The sequence below is a fragment of the Suricata suricatta genome, chromosome 17, assembly GCF_006229205.1.
Source record: "Suricata suricatta isolate VVHF042 chromosome 17, meerkat_22Aug2017_6uvM2_HiC, whole genome shotgun sequence".
Classification (NCBI taxonomy): domain Eukaryota; kingdom Metazoa; phylum Chordata; class Mammalia; order Carnivora; family Herpestidae; genus Suricata; species Suricata suricatta.
In genome coordinates, this window is record NC_043716.1 from 17,048,244 (window position 1) to 17,056,656 (window position 8,413).

Consider the following 8,413-nt stretch of genomic DNA (forward strand, 5'->3'; position numbering starts at 1 on the left):
CCGGGCAGAGCAGTTTCTACTGCCTGTGAGGCAGCCCTACCCTCACGGAGGTCCTGCCCTCCAGGAGTTTCCAGTCTGAGATTGGGGACAGCCAATTTGAAATAAGCCCTCCTCCTCCTTCCAGGTTTCAGGGAAACGTCTGGTCCTGTGTGACGCTGCTTCACTGGCTTAACCTCTCTGAGTAACCACTTCCTTGTTCTGCTGTTAATATCTTCCTATTATGAGGGTTATCTGAGACAATCTCTAGTACGTGGATCAAGATTAGTTTTTTTAAGTTCTTCCTAGTTCCTCACTCTCACCCCAAAAGATCTCTCCATTTATACACCATCCATCCATCCATCCACCCACCAAACAAGTATTTGACTCCAATTATATAGTCAGTCCTGTGTTCAGTGCTAAGGGTATAGAAATTAGGATGCTGCTGCTAATAGCATTTATTTAACATTCAGTACAAGCTGGTCAGTGAACTCTTTCATTTATTCTGTACCAACACCCTATTAATTAGATGTAACTATTCCATTTTACGGGCTGGACAACTGAGGCCCCAGGACACAGACCTAGCCAGAATTGAAACATGCTTTCTGAGTGCCCTGTGGGGGGGTCCAAACCCAGCGGCACCAGGCGAAGGGAGAGAATGAGGCGCTTGGGACAAGGGCTCCTGGAGAAAGTGGCATGTGAGCTAAATCCAGCAGGCTGCATCTAATGTGGTCACCAAAGCCTGAAGGGACGGTCACTAGCAGAGGGAAGAGTGTGCCAAGGCCTGGAGGCTGGTGTGCGTGTGTAGGTGTTTGTGTTGAAGGGTGCAGGTTGTCGGTTGAAAGGAATTGCTGGTGGTCCGTCTTCCCAGAGCCTCTGTCCTTCGGTGCCCTCACCCTTCCCCACCCCATAGCACACACAGGAGAAGCTCAATCCTTATTTCCTTGGCTCTGTTGGTGAGGGATGGGTGCCTGGATAAGAAGGCAGGGAGAGTGTTTTTAGGGTGGAGACACCGCCTGGGCAAAGATGCAGAACCGTGGTGGCCTTCAGAGAACAGAAGATTCTCTGTGGTTGGAACACGGATTTGTGGGGGGCAGGATGGAGAGCTGATGACCCGACTTCTGGGGCATATGATAGTATGGCCTGGGCTAGTATGCCCACAAGATACTCCGGGAACCAGTGAGGTCTGTGTGAGAGAGACCCCCAGTGCCTTCTGCAGGGAGAGCAGAGAGCTTTGGATGGAATCAGGTTCCAGGATCGCTGGGGCTGGGCTGGTGGGTAGCTACGGTAAGACAGGACAGACACTAAGACAGGACAGACTGGCCTCCCCTACAGCCCTATTCAGGTTATGGCTTCTCCACTCCCACTCAGCCACCCTGCCACCTGCTTAGGGCAAGGTGAGGAGCAGTCTGGGGGTGCAGGAATAGACAAAAGGTTTCAGATACTCAGGACAATACCAGAATTGAGTCTCAGTTGGCAGGTGGCCTCTGCTGTGGCCAGAGGCCACGGAGGAGTCACCAAGGGAGCAGGCCTGGGATTCCTGCAGAGAAAACACTTTCAGGATATATGTAATCCGCATCCCAGTTTACCCAGCTTTCTATACCAAGCTGTGATTTGGGATCAGAGCAGTGAAATCACTTTCCCAAGGTCACACGGCTCGTGAGTAACTAAGAGAGAACCAGATTCATATCCGAGATGGCTTGTGGTCTTTGTGATGTGGTTTTTGGATCACATCAGTCTGGAGCCAACAGCCAAGAAAGAATTCTTGAGACGTCTTTGGTGCAAAAAGGTGGTTTTATTAAAGCATAGGGATGGGACCCGTGGGCAGCAGGTTATAAGGAAATTTAATTTTACCTGCCATTTCCCTCTTACCTTTGTCCCACACATTACTCTGGAGGGGAGGGTGATGTTAGGGTTATAGATTTCTGGAGTTCAAGCTAGTGATAATGTTGCCTTTTTCTTGTAATTTACTAAGATATTTGTAAACTCATGGAGACTCAGGTCCTGTGATCTCTATCAGTTCAATCACTTGTTTTCTGTTTTTTCCTTTGTTCTTGGGCAGCGCAAAGTGCCTGAGGACTATCGCACACATCCCACCTGAGGTTGGGGGGGTAACTTACCGTCACCCTACCTAATGCCCCCTCATCATGTCACCCATGAGCAATTTTGACCTTTAAATCTTTAAGGTTGCCGAAGGTGGAAGGTCTCACCTTCGGTAGTTTCTTCTTGCTGAGTGGGGGTGTAGAGAGGTCCCTACTTATAGGTCAATATTGGTCAGTCATGGAAAGTGTAGGGGAGTTATGAAGGCAGAGGCAGCTGAATCCAAGGTGGACAGCATACCTGAACCTCCTGGAGTAGAAAGGATCATCTGTTCGTATAAATCAAGGAAAAGAGAATGAAGAAGAAAGGTACAATCATCAATTTTGCTTGAAGAGAAGTCTGAAGTCTTCCATAGCTATAAACCTTATCCTATAAACGAATAAGAAGGTACATTAGTTTGCTCATTGATTTCCTGTGAAGCAGGAATAAAGAAGGCTTCATTCTAGATGCACGACCCACGACGAGCGCCCCTCTCACTCCCGCGGTGGGAGACATAATATGACCCAGGAGAGGCCCTTCCACTTCGGCGTTAAATCCCCTTCCGTATTAGAATTCCAATCTTTTAAATAAAACAGGTTTCCTGGGTTTATATTGGGTGGGTTCCTAATAACTGGCAGATCAGGTTTAGTGAGGATATGGTTTGTGTATTTAGAGATTTATGAATTAACCCCGCCTCAAGTGAATAATTTAATAAAGCAATACAGTCTTTATCCATGGATAGGTCTGCAGCGAGAAAAGACTTCTATACAATGGTTGGGGGGGTCCATCCCATTTTCCCAGTTGTTTAAGTAATCACATGCCCATGGTGTCCTGTTATTATCCCCACAGAGTAACAAACAAGGAGATTGTTCATACCTGTGCTATTGTGACAATTTTTATGAGGTTTACCTCCAGTTGTCTAACTTAGGCAAACAACAAACACTTAAGGACAATCAGAACTGAATTTAGTATCCATAGAGGTGTGTTACCAACCCATACTTTGTCTCTCTAGTAACTCTTATTTCCAGAGATAGACAAATTAAGACGAGTTTGTTCATAAAACAAGTCTAATTTTAACAAACTCGGCCCAATTCTTTATATAAATTCAACAAGAACAGTGATACAGGTCTTTGAAAATTTGCTTTGCTGGAACTTCTTATAAGGAATCTCTGGACTGAACATTTAGTGGCCTCTCCAGGCCGGGAGCCAAGACAAGTATTTGCCAGTCATCCCTGTAGATTTTGGTGAATTCTTCTTCTGAGGTCCTTAAAGTATCCTGAGGTTTCCTGCACCTGCCAGGAAGTGACACTCTTCACCTGGTAAGGCTGCTGGGAACTCTGTAAGGTCTCGGGCCAACATTTCTGAGGGCTTAATGGCTCCATGTTTCATAAAGTCAGCCTTAGTTCCTTAAAGTTGTCTGGTCATATCTGAGTCTATGCATGTCGCTCTCAAATAGGACATTCCAGTCAAAGCCTTGGTAAAGTGGCCCATATTTCCAACGGCATCCTGTTATAAGGAGAACAGATTCTTTTTATTTTTTTTAATGTTTTAAATGTTTTTATTTATTGTTGAGACAGAGAGAAACAGAGCATGAGTGGGGAAGAGCAGAGAGAGAGGGAGACACAGAATCCGGAGCAGGCTCCAGGCTCTGAGCTGTCAGCACAGAGCCTGACGCAGGGCTCTAACCCATGAACTGCGAGATCATGACCTGAGCTGAAGTCAGCTGTTTTTTTTTTTAATTTTAATTTTTTAAAATGTTTTATTTATTTTTGATACAGAGAGAGACAGAGCATGAGCAGGGGAGGGGCAGAGAGAGAAGGAGACACAGAACCGGAAGCAGGCTCCAGGCTCTGAGCTAGCTGTCAGCACAGAGCCCAACGCGGGGCTCGAACCCACGAACATGAGATCTGACCTGAGCTGAAGCCGGAGGCTTAACCAACTGAGCCACCCAGGTGCCCCAAAGAGAACAGGTTCTTACTGGACTTATGCACATAAGTGTGATTGCCAAGGAAAAATTCACTGAGAGTTTGTGAATTTCAGAGTGTGAACACTCTACCTGAAGGTAGAGAGAAAAGTTAAATACTTTCGTTTGTTTACAGAGAGATACTTTACCCTATGATTGTGTATCACGGGTATCTTAGATAATTTCCTTAATCTGGAAGAGCAAACATTAGAGAACCAGCAGTGTTTTTAACAAGAGTCAAAAAAGTATAAAAGACAAAAAGACTCAAGAGTGAACATGGTGAAAGATCTGATGAGAGTTTATGATGATGCAATCGACAAGGAAATTCGATTGTTTCTGTGACACATAACACTTTGATAATCAGAATATCAAGTGATGACTTTATTATCAAAATATATTAAAACTTTAGGAATTGCATTTAAGTATATGAACAGTGAGAGCATTTACCCAAGCAATGCAACCTAAAAAACCCCAATAAACCCAAGGTTTACCATGATTTGTTTGATATTGCTTCCAGAGTAACTTAATGTACCAAATAAATGAACTTGGGGTGCCTGGGTGACTCAGTTGGTTAAGCATCCAACTTTGGCTAAGGTCATGATCTCTCCGTTTGTGAGTTCAAGCCCCATGTCAGGCTCTGTGTCAACAGCCCAAAGCCTGGAGCCTGCTTTAGATTCTCCTATACTCATGCTCTGTCTCTCTCTGTCTCCCAATAATAAACATTAGAAAAAAAAAGCCCTCATTAATCAGAGACTTCATTTACAATTTAAATCTTGGGAAGTTTGTGAAAAACTTAGAAAGTTATAAAGCACATCCTAAACAGGGTTATAGATCATTAAAAATCTTAATTATTTGTTTACCCAAGGTGTCAATAAAAGATTTCAAAGGTAAATATGTAGGGTTATATAACTGGTAGCAACACTTAGCTCCTTTAACATTCAGTTAAAATTTTTTTTAAAAATATTTATTCCTGAGAGAGAGAAACAGAGCATGAGCTGGGGAGGGGCAGAGAGAGAGTGGGAGACACAGAATCCGAAGCAGGCTCCAGGTTCCGAGCTGTCAGTACAGAGCCCAACGCGGGGCTCAAACCCACAAACTGCGAGATCATGACCTGAGCCAAAGTCGGATGCTTAGTTGACTGAGATACCCAGGTGCCCCAACATTGAGAAGTTTTAACTTTAAGTAATCAAAGACTTGAAAGGACAAAACATAAGCTTTGTTTCTCCGGGCTGTCAGAAGAGAAAAAAACCTTTGCATATATTTTTTTTTTATCAAGAGCAGATCAACAATCCAATAAAACTTTTTTAACAGAGAGAAAAGCAAAATTTCAATCTTAAACCAGTGTAACTTTAAAAATCCATTTATTTTAATCTTAGTCCTTCCTCAGACCACATATAACATTCCTTTTAAAGATTTTCCTTCATGAACCTTCTACAACTTTCCTTTTCATTTAGATTTTATCTTAAGCCATTTGTCTTCAAACAACCAATCTCAATGAGGACAAAATTACTTTCTTTTACCTTCAACAAAAATGTATTTCTAATGGAGGAGCATGGGACAAACAGGCACAATATGGGCTGACACCACCCCCACCTCCCCAGGTGGAATATGTGTGATATTCCTCGGACACTCCTGGTACCCAAGAACAAAGGAAAGGGTGGTTTAAGTGCTCGCCCGCCGTGCTGATGTGGGAAGCTAAGACAAATGAAAAACTAACCTCCTTTAGTGCCTACAGCCCATTGATGAGTCCTTGAAGCCGGCAGAGTGACCTCCTTCTAGGAGCTCAACTGCCTCACTGATGACACCTTGCTGGGGGCTAACGGGAACCTTTACTTAACATCATCCGGATCTCGAGGATCCTGTAAGTCTACTTCCTTTATCTCAGCTGCCCCAAGATCTATGCTGGCAATCATGCTCCAAGCTTATGGGTCCCCCCGATATGCATCTGAAGGGTCTCATGACTGAGGTTTTATTAAGTGGTGATAAATGGTGTTTTCCTAGCAACAGCTAGCCCCTCAGGGTCCTAGAAACCTTGCTTCCAAAATTCCTCAGAGCCGTACTCCATCCCTGACCCCCTCCCAACCTGACGGTATATAATGAGGTACCCATTACAACCCCCGGTGCAGCTCCTCCTGCCAATGGGTCCTGTCCCCATGCTTTAATAAAATCACCTTTTTGCACCAAAGACATCTTCAAGAATTCTTTCTTGGTCATTGGCTCTGGACCCCATGAACCGCCCCCCCCCCACTCCAAAACATCACCAGAGAACATTAACTGAAAACGGTAAAGATAGAAATCCATCGTGATCTAAGTGTCATTCCTTAGAATGTAGTCCTTACAGCCAACTTCCTAGGAAGTGGTACTGATTGGGTTCTAATTCAATTGGGTATTAGTTTTGGTTGAGTCCCAGGGGAGGTTCCACCGCCAGAAGCAGCTAGACCAGAAATGTAAAGGGGAACACGTTAGACCAATGACGAGGAAACCTTACACGGGAATCCTAAGATTGGCAGCCATCCTGGTGACTTAGGTGTCCCGTGCTCAAGACAACTTTGTATAAACACAGGAATAAAGAGGGGGCATCAAGTTTCTGGGTCTTATTACCATTCTGGCCAAGGTACTAACTGATTTTGGAGTGGTAGGGATTTGGAGCCTATGACTACAAAAGAATTCTTGAGACACCTTTGTGCAAAAAGCTGATTTTATTAAAGCACGGGGACAGGACCCATGGACAAAAAGAGATGCTCCAGAACCAGAAGGAGAGACTGGTTATATACGATGGAGTTGGGGGAGGTAAATGTAAGATTTAATAGATGGAGGTGGAGGCGAGAGGAAAGAGAGGGACCAAGTCATGGAGCCAAGAGAGCCTTTATTGGAGTCTGCAATTCCCGGCGAGGTTCCGTGACTCCAGAGTGGGGAGTCAGGGAAATCGCCCCTGGTATGGGAGAGCAAGGTGTTTTATGGGTGCAAGAGTTCCAGGTTTGACCTCAGGTGGGCAGATAGCCAAGTAGGGGCATCTTTGGACTGTGGCAGGATAGGATTGGCTGTTTGGTTTGGGGCGGTGAGGGGGTTGCTGGAATTCCATGGTGAGACATTCCAGTTTGAGAGTGGGGGTTGTCGGTCCCTGGCAGTGCCTGGAACTATTCTCTGGCCCTCAATAAAATGGCCGCTGGAGCTTTTCAAATGGCGCGGGTCATTCCAGGTTTGCAGGTGGGGGGTTGTCAGTGCATGCAGCTCTCCACAGCAAAGTGGCCCGCTCAATGGCCCTGCCATGGCAACTCTTACAGTAAAGACAAGGGGAAGTTTCCAAAGGGATTCTCATATGCTAAAGAAGACCCACAGATTACTGGAGATCTAACTATTGTAAGCTAAGGTTGGTTTTTTTCCTCTAGCAAAGCATTAACATTAAGAGAGTAGGGAGTTCTTGGAGAAATGTTTTACTCTGCCAGCCTCAGTTTATTTATCAGTAGGCTGCAGGTTATAAAGAAATTTAATTTTATCTTCCATTTCCCTCTGCCTTTGTTTACCACATCACTAACTTCCACCCAAAAGGCAGGCTTTCTCCTCCCAGTAGACATTCATGAGCTAGAGGATTACAGCCTGAGCAATGAAAGTGTTCCAATAAGACCATACTCCTTGAAAAGCCCCTGAAATCAAAGTAAAGGAAGAAAATAGAAAGTACTCACCAAGTTTGCACCAAAGCTGAGTCCTGGTGAAGACTCAAAGCCCCACGTTGGTCACCAAATTGTGTGTTGTTGGAGTGGTAGGGGTCTGGAGCTGATGGTGAAGAAAGAATTCTTGAGAGGTCTTTGGTGCAAAGAAGTGGTCTTATTAAAGTGTAGGGACAGGACCCCTGGGCAGAAAGAGCTGCACTGGGGTTGTGAAGAGTGACTGATTATATACTATGAAGTTGGAAGAGATAAAGTCAAGAGGAAATTTCTTTTTTTTTTTTTTGTCAAAAAAAAAACTTTTAATGGGATACAGCAATTTTTCTTAGAGGAATTCAGCTTGGAGAATAAAATTAATACAAGGGCTTAACCAGAAGGATGTTGGACACAGCCCTCTACAGCAGCAAGGCATCAGAAACAATGAAAATGAGCAAAGCGAGGCAACTGCTTATTTCTATAGCAATGTTTACAGCTGTTTCAGAGAAAACTATAACTACTTCAGAGAAACATAAGGAAACAAAGGAAAACACGGAACAGGTGATCTTACAAGCATTTAAAGAAAAAGGGCCAGGATTTTTCTGATGCCCAACAGATTTTTTGATTGAAAGTTTTCTTGAGATAATTAAGACTCCCCTGCAGTGCTGCAGATCAATGCAGACAAATCCCGTGAACATTTATCTACTGTCCCTCAGCCTACTTCCAACTACAGAACACTGGCATTGATAAATCC